This window comes from Brienomyrus brachyistius, chromosome 12 (genome assembly GCF_023856365.1).
Source record: "Brienomyrus brachyistius isolate T26 chromosome 12, BBRACH_0.4, whole genome shotgun sequence".
NCBI classification, from domain to species: Eukaryota; Metazoa; Chordata; class Actinopteri; order Osteoglossiformes; family Mormyridae; genus Brienomyrus; species Brienomyrus brachyistius.
In genome coordinates, this window is record NC_064544.1 from 14351466 (window position 1) to 14373818 (window position 22353).

The 22353-nt window shown below is 38.4% G+C and overlaps 1 protein-coding gene across 1 annotated transcript in view; it reads left to right on the forward strand.

The window, feature by feature from the left end:
• si:dkey-237h12.3 (teneurin-3) overlaps positions 1-22353 on the forward strand; it is a 332826-nt gene that overhangs the window by 16715 nt on the left and 293758 nt on the right. Inside the window, 1 exon segment of the mRNA XM_048971419.1 lies at positions 11448-11485. The gene's annotated coding sequence lies outside the window, so the exon portion shown is untranslated.

Genomic DNA, 22353 nt, shown 5'->3' on the forward strand with positions numbered 1-22353 from the left:
ATGTATTCCGTCCTCTTATTGACTGATTAAGCTAGCTTAAATATTAAACAGTTTAATAAAAACAAAAAAAACAACTTTTATATCATTACAAAGACACCAAAAATCTTTCAAAAGATGACACATTTGGTAACAAATGGAACTCAGAATTACACAAGTTAACAGTTAATTAATAGTCAAGTACCTGCTCAGCTGGAAGGAAGACCTGGAAACCTCTGTGGCCTTGGGCACCAAGAATAAAATACTTTATTGCAGACTAGTCGAATCTCAAATTATTATTGATTTACTGTTCGCCTTTTCCATGTTACAATGTGATGTTTATAGAAGGCAGAAGGTCAGCAATGCAGGCAGCAGTAAAATGCTTCCTCCTCCTATTATTTCTACAATAAATACATGCCCCTGTTTTTTTTTTGCAAGGACAAATCATTCTTTAGTTTTCTAGGTTTCCAGTGTTTATTTAACATAGCAGAAGGTATAACCTAGCTTGCTTGCTACCTTGCTAACTACAATGGCAGTGAAACAAAAAATATATGTAATTTGCATATATTAAACTTATTAATTAAATTTAATGCCACAAGATAGTACTCCCATTGTTTTCTGTGGAAAATGAGTGTCAGTGTATTGCAGGTAAATCTAATAACAGCCTTGGAGAATCTAAATTGATTGGGGGAGTTTGATTACACTGATTGACTGCGATAGGTTGGCGCCCCATCCTGAGTTACTCCCTGCCTTGCGCCCTTAGCTTCTGAGATATGCTCCACCCACCCCAACATAGGACAAGCTGGTATGGAAAATTACATGTACGGCACTGTGCAAAAGTCTTAGGCACTCAAAAGAAATGTTTAACACTATTTATCTGGGTAGAACTTTCTTAGAACAAAAAATATAATTTAACATAAGAACATATGAAAATTACGAGTAACACAATAAAAATTCTGTTCTCCAAAAAGTTACTGATATCTACTTGGATAGCTAGATGAACACTACTTCAGTTCCCAAACTTCTCCTCGGTGGCACCCAAACCATTCTGTGTATTTATTAAACTTCACCAGCAGCTCGCTAAATGAATAAACTTAATTAGTTAAAAAAGTGAACGAGATATTGAATAGATATATGAGGTGGGCTAGTGGTCAGGTCAAAAAATGCACAGGTGTATTGTATGGTTGCTGGAAATATTTTATAGTTATTTTATATATTTGGAAATATAGTTATTTTAGCAGAGGTTTTGAAATGGCTGACACACTTTGCTAGGCGTAATAGCATAGTTTTACACAACATGACAGTTATTTAAACATAATTGTTTTTTGGCTGCCTAAGACTTTTGCACAGTACTGTACGTCCATATAATGTATGGATATGTCCTTAACTGCTGTGCTAACTTCTTCCCATTAAGGTTATTTTATAGCACAGACTGTGTTGCAGTTAACTGTATTAAAGGTGCAGTGCAGCAGTGCAGCAGTATGGTTACTGTGGGCACTGGCTGACCAGAGTGACCTCTGGATTGCTGGGAAGAGGAGCAGAATGTGTTTTGAAAGGCTGTTCTACATGCTATATTCTGTATGCTTTTAAATCATAATATACTAAGCTTAAAGAATGTGTGTGTGGCCAAAATACAATTGAAGCATGACATTTTTTCTGAATTCTGCACATTCTAGGGGAGTGAGGTGACCAACGGTGATGTAGTGATTAATTCCCCCTGTCCTTCATCCCCTGTGATGTGTATAAATGAGTGTAGCCTGGTGAATTCTACCAAATTCATGACCCTGTGAAGTGGTTTCCTGGCCCATCCATGACAGGTTGGTTTTCTTATGTGTCCCACTGAAACATGCAGTGTAATTCTCTCTACTACAATAAAACAATATTGCAAGTTGCAAGCAGGACCCTTAAACCCAATATAAATGACAGTATACAGCGTGTTTAACAACAGAGTGTTGGCGTGATATATTTTTTTATGATTGCCAGGTTGGAGATATTCTTGTAAGGGAAAGATTTCTACTACACATCTGATTTTCATTTGTGACATTCATCGACACCAGAAATTGGTTATTTACCCTGTGATGAAATGTAATTCTTTTGCGCTTGTGCCACTTAGTTTCCCTTGATACACTCGTGGATTGCATTGTATTAAAGAACTATGTAATTCTTTTAGACCTTTATTAACCAGCTGAAACTATGAATCTTCCTAGAAAGCCTTGTTGGAAATCTCCACTGGGTGCTCCATTGTTAAGTGTGACCATAGACATTGCCTTTTGATTTAATGCTTGTTGCCTGGGTTTCTGACTTACATCTCCGTCCATGGGCACATCGTACTTTTAAAAGTGTCAAGTCGTCACATCTGGAATCTTCAAGATTCTTTCTTAGACAAGCAAGGATTTCTTGAAGGTACTTCTCAGGTCAAACAAAGCAATTGTCCGACAACATGCATTACTTTAAAAAAAAAACAAAAAAAAACAGAGTCTGGCAGATAGTGCAGTATCTGGAAAGAAAAGACCCTTCTGCCTCGGGCATATTGCATGCATTTCAAAAGACACAATAAATCACCCTGCTTTCCTTTCATGGATTTTGGGAAAATGAATGCTTCGGGGTTCAGATGTCTTGCAGGCCTGTCAGGATGTAAAGCAAGGGCCCTCGCGTTTGTGTAGCTTTGAATTTAAGGACGTTGCCACTCACAGATTCTAAATGCTATGTCTGTCTGTCGTGTGGGCAGAGGTGTACTTGTCCATGCATGTTAGTGGTATATCTCCTGCATCCCCAGTCAGGCAGCCCTCATAGCATCAGGCAAATGACCTGTGCAACCAAGCTTTTTAACCTTGTCTTGCTGTGGCAACAGCCCCTTTTATCTCAGTTGTGTCTTTCCCCCAGGTTGGCACACTCCTGAGGAAGTCCCCTCTCAATGGGGGGGGGGGAGCAGGCCATGAGAGCACTGGCCCCAGCTGAGAGATGATTGGCCTCTGAATGGCCCCCTCCCCTGTCACTCATTGATTCAAAACATATCTTTGGCTAATGATAAGGTTGGCCCCTCTGTATGAATTATTCCCCACTACTGTATATATAAAGAAAATCACAGAATTGCCTTCGTAATGAAGAGCAGAGTGGGAATTCAGAAGCGTGCACCTCTGGTACACAGGCATCCTAAGTGTTACTGAGTGCCAATTCGATTTTAAAAGAAAAAGTGTAAAATAGCTGCATGCAGGATGATCCAGGAGCAGAATTATACGAGATTTTAGGGTAAATATTTTATAATGATTCAGGAAAGTGTCCAAGAAGATATCAATGGAATTGAACAATTTGAAAACAATCTGGTACGTCATTCCATCCATTCATCTTCTGTGCCTGTTTATTCAATATGGGTGGTTGCGTTAGTCTGGAACCAGTGCCAAGTAGCATAGGTCAGAAGGCAGGGAGCACTCTGGACTGGCTGCCAATCCATCCCAGGAATACATTATTGCAGTTGATTGCAAATATTGTGTAGCACTTACGTGTTCTGGGTATCCCTTTAGCATGCGTCCAGCCGGCTTACATGCTCTACCATTCGGTGGCACATAAATAAATAAATTCCAATGACAGATGAATTTTGTTGTGTTACATTTTCAATCATTTCATTCTTTCACTTTCAGATAAATTAGGCAGAATAATGCCAAAGGAGAGGTTGAAGTTATATTATTATCAGGTGAACTGTGAAAAGTGAACTGAGTCGGTAAAGTGCAAGCTGAAGAGACTTTCATTATACTAAACTTTAAGTAATATATACAATAAATGACATTAATTACATCTTTGGAACACGGAAGGAGTGTATTTGGAGTTGAATGAACTACGCAGACATAGATGTTTTCCAGGGCAGGTGCACATTCTGCAGATTCAGGCAGAGAGACAACAGGTACTGCCGGACCCCACAGAGGTCATACATAACGCTTTTCCACCAGCGGAGAACCGGTTCCGTTCCAGTTTCCGAACCTATTTTTGAATGGCTCTCCGAGTTTCGACCCAAATAAAAGCAGGTTTCAAATTGAAAATCCGGATTGTGTTGAGAACCAAGAAATTTTTGAATCCTGAATGGGAACTGTGATGACATCATGAGTGGGGGTGTACTATTCTACCTATATGCGTGACACGAACATGGAGGCAGTGGTAGAAAATGTTCTTAGCTTTTGTACTTAAGTAAAAGTACAGATACCACACCATAATGTTACTCACATACAAGACAAATAGTGACGGAAATAATAATTTGACCCCCCTGTTGAATGACTAAGTTCACCCATTTATAAAGAAATGAGAAATCAATAATTTGACTGGTAGGTTTATTTTAATATCAGAAGATAAATTTTCAGCAAAACAAACAAGAAAATATCATTATGTAACAGATTCAAATCAATTTGTCAATCATCTACAGAAAAAATTATTTTATCCCCTACAAGCCAGCAATAAATTAGGTCAAGAACACGTGCAGTAACACAACACAACACAACTTAATTAAGTATTAGCAAATACAAAGCCAGCATTGTCATTTAATGGTATTACTTTGTTAAATTGTATTCTTGGATCACTAACATGTCTACATTTTACATGTTACACACACTAACACTAACATGTCTAACTTTATCACCATGGAAAATACCAAAGAGGTGTCTAAGGACATCAGAGACGAGACTGTTGACCTTCACAAAGGTGGAATGGGCTACATGAACATCAGCAAGCAGCTTGGTGAGAAAGTGACAACTGTTGGTAAAATTATTCACAAATGGAAGAAAGATAAAATAACTGTCAGTCACCCTTGGTCTGGGCTCCCAAGGAAGATCTCATCTCATGCAGCATCAATGATCTTAAGAACAGTGAGGGCTAACCCCAGAAGTACCCGGGAGGAGCTCACTAATGATCTCAAAGCAGCAGGGACCACAGTCACCAAGAAAACCATCGGTAACACATTATGCCATTACGGTTTGAAATCCTGCAGTGCTCTCTAAGTAGCCCTGCTCAAGAGGGCCCATGTTCAGGCCCGTCTGAAGTATGCCAGTAAACACCTGAATAATTCCAATGAGGCTTGAAAGAATATCATGTGGTCAGATGAGACCAAAATTGAGCATCAACTCTACTCGCCATGTTTGGAGGGAAATGGATGTTGACTATAACCCCAGGAAGACCATCCCTACCATCAAACACGGAGGTGGAAGCATTATGCTTTGGGGGTGTTTTTCTGCCAAGGGTACAGGAGGGCTGCACCGCATCGGAGGAAAGATGGACAGGGCATGTACCGTAAAAGCTTGGATGAGAACCTCCTTCCTTCAGTCAGGGCTGGGTGGGCCTTCCAGCAAGATAACGACTGTAAGCATATGACCAAGGCACCAAAGGAGTGGTTCAAGAAGAAGCACATCATGGAGTGCCCTAGCCAGTCTCTGGATCTTAATCCTGTCAGAACCCGGTAGATGGGCAGGCAGGTAGCGAGTACGGAGGAGGCAGGAAGGCGAGGATGAGGGAAAAATGGGTTTATTCAGGGAATGGGAAGACAGGGCAGACGGCGACACACTAGCATTAATGACAAGTCTGGGGAATACGGACTCAGACGTGGACTAAATACAAAAGACAAGCCGAAAATAACAGGAAACAGCTGGGCACGATCGGGGAAGCACACGTGCATGATCAGGGGGCGTGGCTCACACGAGGATCGGACGAGCCGGGCATGAAAAATCCCATAGGAAACCTATGGAGGGAACTCAAGCTTTATTTTCCTTAGTGACAGCCTGAAAAACGTAAAGATTTGCAGGAGGTCTGCCAAGAGGAGTAGATGAAAATTCCTGCTGACCTGCAAGCAAACCTGGTGACTAACTACAAGAAACGTCAGACAGCTGTCCTTGCAAACAATGGTTATTCCACCAAGTACTAAAGCATGTGTTACCAGGGATCAAATACTTATTTCCCTCATTGTACATACATGGCATATACACTACATGGACCCAAGAATTAGTTCCACTGGAACTTAGTGGCCTAGCTAGTCAGGCAGGTAATGTTCTCCTGGCATCAGCAAAAGCCAGACTTTTCCATAAGTCTGTCAGTCAGAGAAGTGTGATGCGTCACTCCTCAGAACATGTTTCCACTGCTCTAGAGTCTAGTGGCGGTGTGCTTTACACCACTCAATTGTGCTTGGTGATGTGAGACTTGCATGCAGCTGCTTGGCCATGGAAGGTGGAGGAGGGATAATGATATGGGGTTGTTTTTCAGAGGTTGGGCTAGGCCCCTTTAGTCCAGTGACGACGCGCTTTACACTGCTACATCAAATGCTTGGCATTGTGTTTGGTGATGCGAGGTTTGTATGCTCTGCCATGGAAACCCATTCCATGAAACTCCTGGCACACAGTGTTTGTGCTCTGGTTAATGCCAGAGGGAGTTTCTAACTCGGCAGTTATTGAGCCAGCAGAGAGCTGGAGACTTTTACACACTATGCGCCTCAGCACTTGGCGACCCCGCTCTGTTACTTTACTTGGTCTGCCACTTTGTGGCTAAGTCTCTGTTATTCATAAACACTTCCACTTTGCAGTGATACCACTTACAGTTGACAGTGGAATATCCTACAGGGAAAAAAATTCACAAACTGACTTCCTATGACAGTATCACGCTTGAATTTACTGAGCTCTTCAGAACGACCCATTCTCTCACAAATGTTTGTAAACCTGACTGCATGGATGGGTGCTTGGTTTTATACACCTGTGGCAATGGGTCTGAATGAATGATTCAGAGATGTGTCCCAATACTTTTGTCCTTATAATGTATGTACGTGTCGGTAACCACTTCGTTAACTTCTTCCCATAAAGGTTATTTTATCGTACAGGCTGTGTTGCAGTAAACTGTTGCAGCAGCAGTGCAGCTGTACTGTATGTTGACTGTGCTGTGGGCTCTCGCTGCTTTTTGAGCGACCTCAGCACTGGTGGGAAGGGGAGCGGCAGGAGCCCCACCACATGCGTTGCCTTCACACCTGGCAGCACTCACCTTCAGGCACACCGCCTGTATGTGCCCCGGTCATTATGGATGTCACAGACTGATGTGCAGATTCCTCCATCACTTCACTTTTGAATTTCTGTGAAAATCTTTCGCCCTGTATTTTAAAGGTGGACAGGTTGGCCATGTATACCAATGAAAGGAGAAATGAAACGAAGTCTTCTTATGTTGTCAGTAGGGATTCGTGAGACATAGAAATTATTTCCATAGATATGGTTCCTCTTTTATGGTTATTACTAAGAGTCCGTCTATGCACGGTGATCAAAAATAGGCCAGAGAAAAAGTTTTGAGTTATTATCGATATTATATTCCTGAACTATAGCAAAGTTTATTAATCCAATTCTTGCTTGTTCTATTCATGGGGAGGCTGGAGTCTATTGCAAGATGCACAGGGGGGCGCTGGTTAAGATGTCAGGACAGGCATGCACAAAATTAGTAGGGTTTTGGCTTAACAGTTCAGCTGAACCCGGAGCTCTTGCAAGAAGCCCACAGAGCACAAAGAGAAAATGCAAAATCCCGGCTAGGGTGATACTGGCGTCCGTGCACAGCCTCACACGCTAATCCTCCTAGCAGCCATGACGATTATTTTATTTATGTAAAGAATGCTGTATATACTGTGCCTAATGCGCACTTGGGCCTGAGTAAATACTGAAGCACATATTGAGTTCGAATCATTTGTAATGGAAGGCTGTAGATGAATTCGTTTCCGTGAGCCGGGGTCCTAGTTAAAGGGGAGCAACAGATTGAAATCTTCACGTGAAATCCCGCACGAGGTGGCTGAGCTGAGTCGATCACAGCAGTTTCCCCTACAAATCAAGCCTGACGGGAGCGTTCAGAAGTGTAGCCGATACTAAAGGAGAGGCACATGAATTAAAGGAAGCACCAGGAGGCCGGTGGGACCGGTGCTTACTGTATTATTCCAGCAGGCCAGTGATATATCCATCTGCTGCTGTGGGGAGTTTTCCTGCAGAAATATATCACCTCATTTTAAAGGCACAAATTTATACCAAAGCCTCCGTCTTTCCAATACGGGTGAAATATGGCCGTGTGGTGAAACCTTGAAACTTATGATACCTTTCAGAGTTTGGAAAAATGACCGTGCGAGCTGCTGACATACCTCTGATAAAACCTTGATTTCCATTTTTATTGACTTAACACTCATTACCCTCAATGGCAACTTGAGCATTATCCTCTGCTTTTTTGCCTGTGAAGTGCAGTTAGGCTAATTCAGCCATTTAAGGTTTTTTATAAAGATTAAAAAAAAAACTAGGAAAAAAAAAAACCTGTGGAAAGAATCATTATTCTCTCTGAAATGTCTCTCGGCTGCGTGCTGCAGTGTAATGCATCCTTCACATCTAATGATGATGTAGCAAAAGATGACTGACGCAAGAAATGTATCGTACTAAACTCTGCAGGTTATATTGACCAACATGCGGGTGAATGTACAGTATGAAGGGCCTTGTCAAAATGTATAATATAATCCAAGTATAAATATATATAAAGTTGTCTGGCATATATGAATGTATAAAACTTGAAATGGAAAGGAGGAAAAGAGACTTAATCTTGGGATAATGAAACAAAATCACAGAGGGGATGACTATGAAAGCAAAGGACAGCCATTTTGGCGTCTAAAAAAATAACATGACCAAACAAAATGGGAGTCAGGCTGTGATAGGGAAGGCAGATCTGTCCTCATTGAAGAGTCGATAGAAGACTAAACTCTGCCTTTCTGAGGAATAAGCACCCGGTGAAATCAGTGAGTGTGCTGACTTCACCCGGCACGTGGTGATATATCCATAGCCCAATAGTATAACCACATACTCTGAGTAACTTGAACCTTATCACAACTGTCACAAAATGTTTTCACACCCTCATCGTCACTAAAGGTCCTTGATTTTTCATGACCTAAAGTGTGTATAGCATAATTCATACGTATCTAACATATCTGTAAAATGATTGCTGCATTGTAACTGGCTGGTTTGTGAAATTCCACAGCTGCTTTGTGGTTTATAAGGCCACAATAGCAGAACCTCCTCTGTTTTTTAGATGAGGCAGGAGGTCGTGCGGAGAGTCCACTAAGTGCACCTTTATTATGTTTCATTAAGATGATTAGGTGCTGACTTTGGGTAAACTTAATTACCCTATTCTTCAGCTAGCCTGTCAGTGGTGGATGATTGTTGCTGCGCATTAACATCTGGCTCTTATTAACTTTACTTACTTTAACTTGGACACTCATTGCATGGTTTCCCATTCTGCTGGGGATTGCAGTAATCTCATACCTCTCTTTAGTGCTAACGGTGCCCCTATTCCCTAATGTTAGTTCAGCGCTGAGAAGAGAGGGGCAACTTCATAATCATTAGCCTGGCCAGCTCTGGGGAGCTATCAAGCACTCCTCCTCTACCTCCTTGACTGAGAGTATCTCCTCGGTGGGTCACCTAACTGGGACGCTACGGGGAATCCCAGGAGGGGGGGGTGGGCTGGGGATGGGGCTTTCTGTCTAAGTGCCTGAAGCCTTTGCGGCATTGCGTCTCGGGGCCCCCTCCGCAGCATCCATTTCTCAAGCCCGGCTGCGCATGTGTCTGCCTGTCCACCCCCAGAGAGAACGCCTCTCCTGCTTGTTCTTCCAGCCTGTCCTCGGGGCTCAACCTTTACCTGTAACGTTTATGCTCGGTCGGACTCTGGTCCCGAATCGCCCACGCTGCCGAATGTCTCATCTCCCCACGGGTCGTGTTATTCTCTAAGATGAAATATTAGACAGTATAAATGGCTACTTTATTTTTGTTACTTTTTCATTTTCTATGGAGCGAAAATTAGCCCCCAATGTCAAATTTAGTACCTTGTAACATAGTATATTTCCAGTTAACTTTAAATAATAATAAACGAGCAAAAATAAATGAAATGTAAGAAAATAAAACATTTCATCCATCAATTCATTTTTCATATGGGCTTAGTAGTACAGACTGTGACCAAACATTTATACATAATTTATAATTAGATATACATCTTTAATTTATAATTGCTCTATGAATTTTGATACCTCAGAACAATCTTGCTCATTGGTTATTTGTGAACTTTGTGAGTACAGAAATAAATTTCATTTTTGCGTCGTTCATCATTTTTCATGATCATTGCTGTTCCATATTTGTTATTATTTTATGTTCGGTGTGAATTGGCAGGTGCGTCGTGTTTATCTTCCATATCGGCTTGGCTGACATTCAGTACTATGTGTTCAGTATTATTATGTATTAAGTTTTGCAGTGAAAGGAAATGTTTTAAGCTATTTATCTGGGTAATATGTGTATATCTGATCATGAATAAAACATTAGAACATACCCCAATTAAGGATAAAAAATAAAACTAACTAATGGCTTGATGAACAGTTCAGCTCCCAAACCTCACTTCAGAGACACCTCAGTCATTCCATGTGTTTGTTTCACTACCGGCTCACTTAATTCAATTAGGTAAAAAATGTCAATGAGGTTTTGTTTAGCCCTACATGGTTTGCTAGTGGTCAAGTCAAAAAATATAATGGTGTGTAGGATGATTGTTGCAAATCCTGAGGTGACTTTCATAGAGATTTTCATATGGTTACTGTAAGTTAACATATTTTTACAGAAATAATATCATAGTTTTGCACTAATATGAAGATCATTCAAACATCATTTTCTCCGAGTTCCTTTTGCCACGTACTTTAAAGTTTTAAATGGTTGACATGACGTGGGTGCAAAGCGCATTACAGATCTTGAGTTATTTGCGGAGAACCAGTTTTTATCAAACAAAGTAACAATGCAAGCAAACTTTACATAGTCACAATTTAACAGCATTGTTGCTGGTAAAAGAAATGCAATCATTGTAAGGTAAATACACAAATTAACATATTCTATATATTTTCTTAAAACTAAAACCTTATAAGTTGCCATTCCATTATTCAATTAAATATTTCAGATTTTTTGTTTTTTTTCCAGAGATTGTGCAGCATTTAGGACAATATTCCGTGTGATGCTTATTTATACAGTTGGAGGGATCTTTTAAAATGTAATACAACTGATGGATTTGTTCAGCATTTTTTATGTTCCAGTAGATGGGGCTCTAGTGTTACTTAGAGAGAGACAGGAGGCTGCCACCTTGCATTCAGTGTGACATTCATATTCAATTAACTATATGTGTGTGTGTGTGTGTGTGTGTGTGTATTCAAGTAACTATGTATGTATATATAGCTTCTTACAAATGTACAATTTAATTTGTGAAATTTGTTTTTTTGTATTTATATTCCCTGCACATATTTGTGTATATTATAGTACAACATAGGCGTCATTTTTGTGCTTGATAATATCATTACGATATCTAAAACTGAACTGTTAGCCAGTTGTTGGCGCTTGTGTCGGTTGCATCCCAAGATGCGTTCTGGTTCACCAAATCTGCCCTTTGCTAACATATCTCATGCCATTGTATTTAATTTGCAGGTTAATGATGACAAGAACATCTGAAGTCATCATCAAATGTGAGTAGCAATGATTACTTTTCTCGACATACAAATATGCATAACTGGTGCATTAAGAGCTTAGTGGAAGCAGACCACTGCGCTCCAAACTCTACTACTGAGGAAACGTGCACTAAAAAAAAAAGTAAAAAAGGTAAAAATGTTTTACTGGAGAGACCCATTAGTGATTGTGTTTTCACGGTTTCTATGTCTCTGACCTAGAAATGAACTTGTAACCCAGGAGAATTCCATGGCAACCGCTCACTTTGGAAAGGTCCACTGTACCTGTGATTACTAAATCCAATAATTGATTCTTCTCTAGTCGACGAAAATGGCTTGGTCGTATCTTCCAATTTTCAGGCTCGGCATGCTGACTGCTGCAATGGTTTTTAACATACGTTGCTAATGTTGACGACCATAAGAAATCAAGTCACGCGAGCGTCGGGGGTGGGGACTCTGGCATGTTATTAAACCTAACTGTACATTTAAGCTTGCATGTATGTGTGCATACAACTGTTGGGTGCAGTACTTGTATTAGGCTATTAAAGCACAGGAACCTGCGCAGGACCCTTCATTCGCATCATCGCAAACGCCCTTTCTGCTTACTTGCAGTATTCTTACAGCGTATTATCGTGCTTCTCCTGTAGCGCTGGTTGTACTTGCTTGGCAGATTTGAGAATGATGCACAGTTCCAGTTTTTCCACAGATTCCGTACTGTATAATGATGAGGCATTTCCATAAATGTCTCCTTTTTGCCGTTCTGGAGGCCGGACGGCGGTTGCATATTGACATTCAGCTCATGAACAAAATAACAGGGGGCCAGCAAGAAAACCCTGGGCGTAAGGATTAAACTGTCCAGCGCCAAGGGGTTAGCCGAGATCAAGTGTCTCAGCCTACATGGCAGATGTAAATGGTGTAATGCTGGGGAAACAGCCTTGACGTGTCACAAACCAACTAAAGTAGCTTTATAGAAACGTCTCCACAAGTGGAAGCCAAGTACATTCAATGAGGTCAGTCTGGTTTTGTTATAAATTGTTATAACTAGCAACGGGGTGTTGATGCTTACTGTAGGTAATTACTCCAGAGGAGGGGGTTCATTAAAAAAATAAAATAAATAAAAATCCGATAAATACATATCAAGTATTTTACATTTGGTTTACCATGCTTACTGAAATTTATTTATTTTTCGTCAATATGCTTTTCTGCCAAAGGAAAAATACCAGACAAAAATGTGCACATTTGCAGATGCATAATTAATGAAATAATGTTCTTAATAAATAAACAAAAAAATACAACATAACAAAGTAAAAACTTTTACTAGCAATTACTGGATTCAATTTAGACTATCAGAATGAGATTCACAGTATTACAGTTATATATGTTATATTTCTCATACATTCTAAATAATCACTCCTTAAACCAGCTGCAAAGGTTCAGCCACTTACAATGAAAATTTGTCATATTTTTTTAAACAGATGTCAATCATTGAAACACTCAAAAAGTAGATTTTTTATTTGGCCAGGCTTAGTCAAATAAAATTTTTTTAAACAATAATGAAGTAGTCATCTTTGTTTCTGATGAAAATGATCTATTTGCTGTTTGTAGACACCAATGAATAGAGATGAAATTCAGTGTATTCCTACCTTATTATGCTAAGAATATTAACAATACTGTAAATTAACACATTTACAGTTGTTCATTCTTTTTCTTTTTCTCTATTGACAAAATTTGTCATACTTCTCAGTTGATATACTTTTTTCATTTAAACTTCCTTAAGAAAAACATTAGATATATTTAACTCATAAAATATCTTTGCATCTGAAATATTTATCCTGACATTGACATGGGAAAACTTTGGAAAAAAATAAGAAATTTGCATGTTATTTACGATAAAAAATAATTTTGTTATATTATATTGAATGGATATCAGTAGAAGAAACAGTTACTATTTTTATTGCATTAAAATGTGATGAATAAAATCATGAAATGACATTTCAGGACTTTCCAGGGCCCTGCAGAGATCTATTTTTTTGATGCCACTAAGACATTCTTATAATTTCCTCAGATTAAAAAATCTGAGAATTATGAGTGTAATATATTTAATCTATAGGTACGAAATTTTCTTTCTTAGATGTATGGGTTAGAACGTTTGTTTTGTTGACCATTTAATATGCTGCATTTAATTTTACCGATTTGCTGAAAATAAAAGCAAAACTTTATCAGTGTTTGGGGAGGGGGGGCATAATCTCTGCTTTTAAAATTTATTTATAACAATATTCTTAGCCATTTTTTCCAATAGTCTTTCATATGTATCTCAAGTATTTTGTCATTGTGTTGAATAATTAAATGAAGATTACAAATCGAATGAAAATATGAATTTTTTATAATTATGAAACGGAATCTAAATTATTTGGTTTGCCATAGCTTTGAATTATTTAGAAATAGTAGAGTAATTGTATCACATTATTTTCAAAATATTGCATTCACATGTTGCTAGGCATGGTCCTAGCGATGTTTATTTTGTGAGATGTACGTGTGGGAACACAGCCGCATGGGTTTTTACCTCCATATGTGATCTTTCACTGCATTTTTTTTCTCCCATCACTGACTACCCGCATATGATAACAATAAAGCATGTGAGGAGTGAGCTAGGCAACCTTTAATCAATCAGAATAATTAAAGATAGGTTATCCACCGACGTCAACTAAAGTCAAAGCACTGTGCATGGAATGTTATTATTCTGGCTTGCAGTGAAACTGCTGGATGACCCTCCACATTCTTGATATTGTCGTTAATAATTTATCTCACGAAATAGGAATGCCTGTTTAAAATCAAGGCAAGGTTGTGTTCCTGTGCAGGAAATTTGTGTCTGTGTGAGTTAGTCTACAGCATCTTCTAGAGGAAATACCGTAATTATGACATTTTTTTTCCTGCCCAGGCACAGGACACAGAATAGGTCCACGGTGTGTGTGTGTGTGTATATATATATATATATATATATATATATATATATATATATATATATATATATATATATTAAACCCAACTCTCCAACAAGAGAGAAAGTTAGGGCCAGTTTATGACCCTAGGAGAACCTGGCGTGGTCGAGCATCATCTTTCTTTGGGATTTACGATACCTGACCCACCTTGATTAATTCATTCTCACACTCCATGGATTTATTAGGAAATACCTGACAAGATGGGTTTGTTTCCAGATAAGCCTTTCAGGTGTCATAATGAGTCGAATCAAAGATTCGTTTCCATAGAAATGTGCTAAATAAACTAGTAAATGGAAACACTGTCATAAACCAATATACAGTTAATCGATATGGGGGGCAAGGTCATATCATAAGGAGCAATACGCAGAAGCTCCGTGCCAACACACGACGTCCCCAAGAGTACAGATATTTAAGAGTATGATGTAATGTAATATCACAGTGAAATATTTATCATTTAACATGAGTGCACAGCCAATCCTCCAGATCCTTTATCAGATCTACCGGCCTGAAAAAGCAGAGTTACGAAGAAATGTTTATTTAACTGGTAAGGGAATAAGTCAAGCTACAATGGTGCATTCAGTTATAAAACACGGTACTCTGTACTTCAGTTTGTGCGGATTTCAACATTATTTTTATTATTTATATATTTCTATGGTTGCGTTCATATTTGTTTTACTTGTTTTAATCTCATATCAAAGGAGATTATTTACAAAAAAAAAAACGATCTAATTCTGTCTCATTAATTATATCAAATTTTATCAGTTCTTTTTACCTTGTGAATGTGCCTTTTCTTTAATTGGTGGCGAATAGATAATTATTCTCTATTATTCATTATTTAGCCACTTCTTTCCAAATCTCAGTCCTTACAAAATGTGTAGTACAGTAGTTATTATGGATTTAAAAATAAGGAATATTGGTTATTTTTCTGCCTTTTTTTTGCGGCGACAACTGTATATGAAAATCGAATCTTGGTATATTACGAATCCTCTACGATACAGAATATTCATTGCAGTATGTTGCCACCTGCTGAATTAGATACCTCTTACTAATGCTTGTATTTGTCATTTGTCTGACAAGCTCTGTACATTAACATGTAAGGTGATATAATCCATCAGTCTTTTCATCTAGTCCATGTGTAATTAAAAATGTAGATTGAAGGAACTGAGGGTTCGGGCACGGCTTCAGCCAGAGATGGAACATCAGCAGAACATCAGCAGTAATAAGTAGGTGAACAACAGATTAACATTTAATATAATGGAAGCTACTTTCTTTCCCTGTATAGTTCCCAAGTCTTGCTGAAAACAGTTAGAGTTAATGGTCACAGAAGCCACTGTCGACTGAAGAGGGCGCTGGATATAATGACACATTGTGACACCTAAGCATTCCTCTCCCCATTGTGTGAAATCAGCAGTTGCGGTGGCATTGGATATGGGAATTACCTGCCATGGCCGTGTCCCTAGAAGGTGGCTTACTGCCGCACACTCGCAAACAGTATTACCCATGTCATAAGCCCGACGTTCAGAATGCCAGACAATAGGCAGGTTTTGGACTCGCCAGAAGGGAGAGGAGCTTGACTTGAATTGACGGAAATGGCAGGAGCCTCGCGATAAAAACGCACAAAAATGACATCATCGCCCTTGTCATTTAACCGAAAAATTGCATTTCCCAAATATGTTCCTTTGTGGGGGGTTTTTTGTCTGCTGTTTTTATTTACTTAATTACACCAGAAATGGAATGGTTGCAGCAGCCAAAAGCTGATGACTGCAATTTATAGAAATTATATATATAATATATATATATATAATTTATTTATTTATTTTCAATCAATGAGTCAATTAATGAAATTTAGTGTACAAACTATTTTCTTTGGCCCTACAAAGAATGGCGTAGATATGGTGTTATAAATATGAGTTATTTACAGTTTTTACTTTCTAGTAAAACATTTTGAGTACGAGGACGTGAATGTGTCTTGTTTCTTTTGTTTGTTTGGTTTTTTTTTTTAAGACTGTGGCAAATCTCCAGTAAACAACTGAATTGCCTTGCATTTGTGTTCATTGGTACTCTTCCGTGGGGATTGTCCATTCAGTCAGTCAATTATTGAGAAATTAAAATGTTGTCTTCCCACCACAAGTGCAGACCACATGGGAAATGTAAATCTTTAAGAGTTTATTCTGCAGATTACTGTGAGAGGTTCATTGAAGGCATTGTGGAATGTCATTATAGGAATGAATGAATTAGGTGGTCGATCTTCAAATTCAGATTGAATTCTTTGCAGGTGAGTCTTCTTGCATGCTTCTGTGCAGATATATACCTTTGGCCACTTGGGCTCAATTTAGAAGTTAAACCGAACAAACGACTACTGCTGCCAACGTACAATTAAAGTTGATTTTAAGACAATTAGACAATTTCACATCTGGTAAAATCAGAACATTGCAAATAAAATTGTTTTTTGCTAAATCGAGGAGGAAAAATAAGATGCTTTTGCTTGGCAATGCTGTTGATTTTCTTTTAAAATGAATTTGTTTTTGTTTTAAAAACTTAGTTTAATTTTTTTCAGCTATTCAAAATGACCATACAGCAAACCTGAACATTAGCAATATCAACAGCGCCTTGCTAACTCTCCTTCATCAACGCTGTCAAGGTCACTTGTTGGGCAGCTATGTGGCTAATAGCCATACTGAATTTGATTATGATCTCAATGTTTTCTTTTTTGCAAGCCTCCATCTGTGACATTAGTGGGAGAAAACAGAAGTTCGATATAAAGCTTAGGGAATGTGATACCTTTAAATACGAATACATTTTAATAAAATAAAAAATATATATACATTTCATTAACAAAATATAAAATGCAGGATCAGGATGCTAAACGCCCTACGTGCAATAGATGCAGCTGTTTATCCGTAGCGTTTAACGTGATATATTTTTATTATCTGAATACAAATGGGAAGCTCACACATATTTCTGTGAAACAAAGCAAATTTTCCACAGAAGGTAAGATGGGGAAAATTATTCTCATGTGTTTGCGGCAAGACAACCATAAAATAATTTTGTTTTTCCAGCTACCATTGAGTAGTTGTTTGGATGAACCTTTTTTTTCCATTGTGCAATGATTTTCCCTTATATGGAAAATTAAGCTGGTCACATTATTAGCAACTTCTATAATAATACTATTTTACTGTGTTGCAAAAAAAAATCTGTTTTCTTTTGTTATTAAAATCACTCCACATTAAAAGGAATAGTATTTCTTGTGATGACATCATCATACAGTTGCTAGGCAGTAAGACATCTTCATTCGCTATGCAAAATGCAGATTTAGCATCAGTCCTGCGCCTGGCCAATAAAATTCACAGTAAACATTGGTTAACTATTCAAGTTTTACGCTAATTGGTCTGCAGGCGTACTGTTTGTAATATAGATGAAAATGAAGAAGCAGTAATTCAGATGGCAGCTTCATTTAACATAATTATATATACTGTGTGTGTATATATATATATATATATATATATATATATATATATATATTCTCAGTTGGAGTTTCATTATAGATATTTATATTGAGCCCATTTCATACAAAAATTGTCATTAATCTTTGCGGTGTAATTTTTAATTTCAGCAGTTTTCCAGAGTGTCCCTTTAGCTAATGCATGTTCAGCATTCATCTGACAAATAGCACAGGGCCAAGTCTGATTACACAGCTTTATATGTGCATGTCTGAATCATATCTGTGTAAAACAGTTAGCTGCAGCGTTTCTTCTCAGAATTTTTCAGCTGAAAGACAGATGCACCCAAAAGTCTTTGCATTTTCATCAATAATAGTGTGGCTTTGGTGTTACATACAGACAAATTTCTTGTATCGGTATACATGAAGTGCAAATTTCAAACATACACAGACACATGGTTTGATTAATTTATTTGCCTGTAAATTAGCAGTTTATTTGTTTCTTTTCTGACAATATTTTTTGCAGTTGGACCACTTGACTGGTTTCAGTTATCAAAATCTACCTAAAAACACGTTACTTGATGTTTTATGTGCATTTTCTAACGTAGCTGTGTCTCCTCGCCATCCTCTATGCTCTGGTGTGGCTTGTTAGTTTGGTGAGATTTTTTGTTAATGAATTGATTAACTGAGAAGTGGCGTAGACATGGGATGGGGTGTGGAGGGGGGGGGGGGGGGTTCCATAAAGTCTTTGTTGGTATGCACCCTACATGCACAGAACCTGTCAGGGCCCTAGTCATTGGCATTAGTCATTACGCATCGTGCACAGCGACAGTCGCTGTTGACTGGCAGTGTAGCGGTTAATAGCATAACGCGTGATGTTTATGCATGCACTGTGTACAGTGTGCATCTGCATTTTTTTCCCCCAGCGAATGAGAGAAATTTGTCGACAATATGCTTTTATTCCTGTCACAAGTTCACCCTCACCCGCAGTGTCCTGAAGTTGTTAGTAGGTCTCTGAAGCAAGTTACCATGCTTGGGCTGTCAGTCACCATGATATGGCAGTAAGGGGCAGGAAGCTGTTTGCTGGGGTTCCACATGCATTGGTGGTGTGTGTGTGTGTGTGTGTGAGTGAGTGAGTGAGTGAGTGAGTGAGTGCATTTTCTCATTTCTACTACCATTTTAAAAACAAAGTGTATTTATTGCATACAAAATGTATCACATATATCTACTGTTTCCAACCTGTGATAGATTAAATGATACTCCTGAATAGGTGATGTGGTAAATGGTCAACTTGGATGCAAAATACAGCAGGAATTGCAAAGAGAGATGTGGCAGCTACCAGTTCCAAAAATGTTCACATTTATCGAATTGATTCATAAGATGATTCAGCTGTAGATGTGTGTAGTATATTCTCATAATTTAGTCATACACTTGAGCAGTTTATTTTTAGTAATAGTGTGCCTTTAATTGTATATTTTTATTCAATGATTGAAAATGCTACCATTAAGACATTCAGCACTCCTTCCCTGCGTGACATATGGTGAATGTGTTTAAGAATTAAAACCTATGAAGACATTGTGCCAAACTGCCATTTAATTGCATATGGATAGCAACGAATATGGAGAGCGACTGTTCATCTGTCTTGCTTACCGCTGTTGACATTCTTCCGTTTCAATTGGATGAGAATACCATACACCCATTCCCCCCACGTATTTGTGGGTTTCTCCATTCGTGGTACCTGCAGTATGAAGCCTAGCTGTCAGAACACAGGGCTGGTTAACCAATCTACTTCCGAATTGTTAACGTTTGAATGAATTTTGGATTTACCTTAAATAATTTGTTTTCTTGCTGAGGGCGTTTCTCATCGTCAGAAAGTGCAACCTGTATGATATTCTGAATGAAATTTTAGATCTAGTTTCAAAATTGCTGCCCCTCTTCTTGGTGTTGTTTTCGCAATCTGCGAATTTGGAATGACAACTCAAGAGAGCAGAAGGGAAAAGACAAAAAGCAGACAATTGTGTTCGTTTGCTGTATCCACTCTGACTCAATATGAGTGATATCAGTGCAATGAAGAAATGAATATCCTGGAGTCGTCTTTGTTGTTTTAATCAATCAAACATCACAATTCATCAGACAGTATTCAAACTTATTCATCTAAATAATCTGGGTTTATATATGATTGAATAGTTCATATCAAAATGCAGTATAAAACTAATACTATTTTCATGGACATTTTAAGAACATGCCATGTCTGATTGTGATTCATTTGCCGTATTTGAATGAATAGCCTCACACAATGCCAGGTCATTCATTATCAGCCACGTATCACCTTTTATCTATTATAAAAGCATCAGATATTTACAAATTGTATGTGCACTCACTACAAGACAGTGAATGATTACTACATATGTTTTATATGAAATTTAAGTTAGATACGTTTGTACGTAAATAGTGCCAATAAAAGCAAACTAATCCTACATGTAATGTGTTAGTTTACTACAGGGTTGAAGTTACTGCATCTTCAACCTAGATTTGCAGCAATATTCATAATGCCTTGGATTTAAATATGACTGATACATTGATTTTAGTGTCACATTGATTTAGTGGCATGTTTTTTTTTTTTTATCAAACCACAAGGCCTCTTTGAAATATGTATCTGCCTAACATTATTTATGTTGTTTAAAACCCCCACTAGTGTAATCCATATTTTTTAGTCAAAAAAAAAAAAAACAAACAGGCAGGGCACACAAAGGGTACATATTTATGTGATTATATTTGAAACTGTGCATTTCACTTTTAAATGCTTTAGTTACACTATACATCCATCCATTCCCAATCGTGCTCCTTCAGCCTGGCTAACTAATTCCTCCCCTGTCCCCTCCCTGGAAATTGGCTTGTCAGAATCCATGCTTCTCCTCTGTGTCTTCACACACACTGTGTGGCATTAGACTGCTAAAGATCTGCCATACCTTATGCAAGTGGGTGCAACACATGGTGGCAGAGAGTGAGTCACCCCCCCCCTTGCTTTGGGATTCCAAGATGAAAGGTTCTTTACAAATATAGTATTTTATTCGGGGTGTACTATTTTTTGTAGTTATTTATTTTCCTCATGTGGATCTTCTCAATGACAACGGTAAAGCAATTATGACGAGCTTGCCTGCAAGGATTCCAATTCATTTATTTATTTTTTTGCCTCTGATAGCAAGGAAACATTTTGTTTATGTCTGGTGCTACATTGCGCTATAAAACTGTATCGGTCTCCGTAGAATCATAGGATGCATTTAAGGTGAGGTAAGAAGTGAATAATATTTCTCATTAAATGTAACAAAGGAATCCCCCCTTATTTGATCTTAGGAAATAAAGATGCCATAACCCCCAACACCCCCCCCCCCCCCCATCCCTTTTGTCATGGAGGTTCTTAAAAAAAACAAGGACGAAGCTCGCCTCCACAAGGAGAAACAGTGGAGACGGGGAGATGAATTTAATTCTGTAAGTTCAGAGAGATTTCTTAGTTTGACACACTCTGCAGGGGGTCTTTGAGAGCCTGGCAATTTTTCAGTGCCGCTATCTTTGAAAGTCGCTCCCCGCAGCAGAGCTAGTATCAAAAGCCAAGGATAATATTCCCTGCAAGGTAAAGCATCCTACTGAAATTTTCTAGAGCTATTTATTTATTCATGACGGCTCTTTTTTCGGTATGCATCAGACACGATAGAGTTAATGCAAGAGAAGTTGCATAAAAAGCTATTCAGTAACATCCTTTTTTATAATTTTTTTTTTCTCCCACAAAATCTCTTTCTTTCTTTAAGATGAGAGAAGTAGCTGTGACTTTTGGGTTTTCCATGTTTGGGTTGCCATGTTTTAAACCAAAACCAGCGCCCAGTTTTCCATGCCGTAATTTTATGGATTACTTAATGGTGACCCGTGTCCTGAAACGTGTCCTGCTACATACGATAGCAAAATATATTAACAAATATTACGATACATAAAAATGCAAATCCTTTTTTAAACCAACATATACGATTACTGCTAACAGATTCTTTGTGAAGATAAAACCAGGCAGTATGTGAATATTATCTGCTTTCGCTGTGCTTAGTACTGACAGAACCTGGTTGTGTGACTAACACCCGCATCACACAAATATATGACTGATGACTGTCATGCATTTACTTACTCGAGTCATTAGCTCCAGTACAGTAGCCAAAGACTTGGTTAGGTTCCTGTATTCCACTGTAGATCAGAGAAAACCCATTCAACATTCTGCATGTGATGAACAATTGTTCCATTTATTCACCCCTATTCTGGTGATAGGAACTTCTAATGGCACTATTTCAGATTCATTTCAAAAGACTCTTCCTCAAAAAGAGGAACCATAATTATATGGTTGTGCTGTGGTCCCAGAAATAGCTCCTACATCAGAAGAACCGAACGCATCTTTGCCAAAATGCGTTGAC